We start from the raw sequence: 3,159 nt of genomic DNA on the forward strand, positions 1-3,159 counted from the left end.
GGATGTACTATATATACTTGAATACTTAACTGTGAAGTTTCTTCATTTCAGGGGCGTCTGATTACTTCTCTCAACAGATGAAGAATACAGATGGTTTGTTGCATTTGTACGCTTATTGGGCTCATTTGGAGCTAAATTGGGAAAATATCAAGTTGCAGCTCGGGCCTTTTTGGAGAGCCTGGTTAAGATCTGTTTGGCCCATTCATCATTTTCTCTTTCTTATCCTGTATGTTCAATGATTGATTTATGATTCATCTTGTATTTTTTTCCGTATAACTTGCTTTTTGTCTTGCACAGGTCATATCAGAAGCCTGGTAAGGTTATATAGCTATGAAAATTGAATTGGGACATTTAAACTGAGCTAGGTCCATCTATAGGAGATGCTTCAGTAAAAGATTTAGTGGGACAGGTTCAGAGGTATAATTCTTTTACATTACTTGCTTTCAATTATTCTAGATTGATTTATGGACAGGATTTTAATTTGAAAGTTTTTAAACTGGTTTTTTCCTCCTTCCTTCTCATTTTTTTTTTTTTGGGAAAATTGTTGCTTTTAGTAGTATACAATGTAGCTTTATTTAATCAATTGATATTTGTCATCTGCAATGCAAACACTTCTATCTTTATTCTCTTTTTGTTGCTAATGGAAGCTGAAACCAGACAAATGGCTTAAGTCAAGGTTGTTAAAATGTTGTTTATCAAGGAGGGCAATTTATAGAGATCTTTTGAACTCTTAACATAGAATCATGCTCTGCAGCTGAGAATATTTTTAGAGTGTAGCCTTGCAATAGGTCAACCTGCTACTCGGGCACCAGAATCACAATGGTTTAATATGTCATTTTGAATAATTTTTTCAAATCATACGTAAATGATATATGACAGTATCTCTAGGTATCATGCTAATTGAAAATCCATGACGTTTATTTTTTTAACTTCAAACTTTAGAGTTACTGATACTCTGATGAAATTGTGGCATATATGAAGCAATCACATTTAAATCATAGGTAGCAAAGTTGTTTTTGAAACACAATAGGCTGATATCTTTTTCCACTTGGCTTATTTTTTCCAATTTGTTTAAAGAAAAGTTTCTTAGTTCAAGCTTTACTTTTAGAGTTTCATGTCAAAATATGCTATAGGTTAAAGAAAACTTATTGATGTAAATAATTTATATGACCTATCATAAAGTCATCTAAGTTCTCTCTTTTCTATGATCAATTTAGGGTTTAGTTTGATAAAGTTAACCTTGTTATTTTCATCTTATCTTTATTGGCCTTACTATATTTAATCGAATTGTTTCCCAACTCTCTACTCCTGCTCCCACTCTCATTCATATTATATGATCTAATTGATGATCTCACGACATCATCTAAAGTTACTGACAATTCTTGCTTCTTGATTTTATGATATTGAAAATATTGTTTTGGGTCCACAACTCCAGGGTTGGATTTGTTGATATATTCTTTTCCTTAAAAACAGAGTTATTCAGGACATATGCCACAACTGGTTGCGTTTTGAGAGGGAATACGGGACACTTGAAGATTTTGACCACGCTGCATAGAAGGTACACATTCCTGCTGCAGTTTTAATTTATTTGTTTTAAGTGCCAGTTAATCACGTATTTCTTTTTTCAATCTAATGTGTATGATGCATTTGCATTGCTATTGAGAATTAGTATGTATAGATTTATCAAAAAACAATTGAAGTGTTTAACTAATGATATTTTAGCTGGTTGCGATGTTTGCCTTATCTAGTAACCATCTGTGTTTGACTAAAATGTGCCACTTTAGCTGTTGTCTTTGATGACCTCAAATGATGTGCTTGTAAATGAGCTGTGTTTATGTGCCTCTGTACATATTATGAACTCTTTGCTTCTCTCTTGTTAGAGCTTAAATACTACTGGTGGATCATTGCCTATTTGTTTAAATTTTTAGTTTAAGTGATAACTTAATTGAGTACTGTAGCAAGGTGGTCCACATAGTCTTGTGTTTAAATCTCCCTATGAGATTTGGGCCAATTTGGTTTGTGATTCAAAAATAATTTTGAAAAACTAAGTTACAATTAAAAATTTTAAAAGTTTTATGTCAATATTTTAAATATTTGAAAATATATTTGGTATACAAAAATTGTTTTTCAAGTTAAAAACTATATAAAGACTGAGAAATGATATTTTTCTTGTTTTCTAATTTTACACTAATTTTTAGGATTATATGCAAAAACATTGTTTTGAAAACATTTCAACTTATTTTAATAAAAACATATTTTCATAAAATTCCTTATATTCCTTGTTTTCGAAAATAAAACACTATTTAAAGTTTATATCAAATAGGCTCTTATTTAGATTATGAATTTGTATTTGTATTTATGTTATATTTATGGTTGTGATTGTGGGTGTTCAGCGCCCGAGATTGTGTTAAATTTTAAGTATGGTTGTTGGATGCTTAACTATCAATTTAATCTTTTAAGTCAAGTTGTTACATAACATTGTTAAAGATGTCACTGAATTATGATACATCTGCTTAGTATTTATTGAATGTGTGCAATCCTTGCTATTTTAACTTAATGCGTAAAGATGCTTGTCTTTGTTCCCTTTCTCAGGTTACACCCCGCTTGGAAGAGCTGCAATTATTTAGGTTACAGTAGGAAGCCAAATCTGTTCCTGAACTAATAGATCAGAAAGAGAAGTCACATAAGAAAAGTGTTAATGGAAAGAGAAAAACAGTTTTGAACATGACTGACGAACAGTCTCCAGCTAAGCGGTAGAAAAATACTGCCCAAAACCCAAACAAAGTGCATGGGAAAGAAAAGGGACGAGCATAGAACGTAGCTGAAGAAAACGAAGTAGAAGCAAAACCCAAGTTTGAAGAGCATCCAAATGACCAGCACATCAAAGACTTCTCCACTGGAAGAGCCAAAGGATACTGACAAGTGTGTTGCATTTTTATCAAACCTTAACTTCAAGGCAAGTAGAGATTCTCTCGCACTTCTGAAGATCTGAAAAAATTCTTTAGCAATGTTGGTGGGGTTGAATCTATTCGAATTTTGCAGGACAAGTTCACTGGAAAGTCAAGGGTATGACTCTCTTTCTGTCATTCATTATTTGTCAATCCTTAACTTCAAGGCAAGTAGAGATTCTCTCGCACTTCTGAAGATCTGAAAAAATTC

General features: G+C 32.2%; 1 long non-coding RNA gene across 2 annotated transcripts; it reads left to right on the forward strand.

Moving 5' to 3' along the window:
- Positions 1 to 359: 359 nt before the first annotated feature.
- LOC116142976 lies at positions 360 to 2,883 on the forward strand. Of its 2 annotated transcripts, none has more exons than XR_004130073.1 (3): positions 360 to 417; positions 1,484 to 1,558; positions 2,593 to 2,883. It is a non-coding gene; the product is annotated as an uncharacterized LOC116142976 (long non-coding RNA). The 2 variants fall into 2 exon arrangements; XR_004130072.1 differs by having other exon boundaries at positions 376 to 417; positions 1,474 to 1,558.
- Positions 2,884 to 3,159: the final 276 nt, after the last annotated feature.

The sequence above is a fragment of the Pistacia vera genome, unplaced genomic scaffold (assembly GCF_008641045.1).
Source record: "Pistacia vera cultivar Batoury unplaced genomic scaffold, PisVer_v2 Contig423, whole genome shotgun sequence".
NCBI lineage: Eukaryota > Viridiplantae > Streptophyta > Magnoliopsida > Sapindales > Anacardiaceae > Pistacia > Pistacia vera.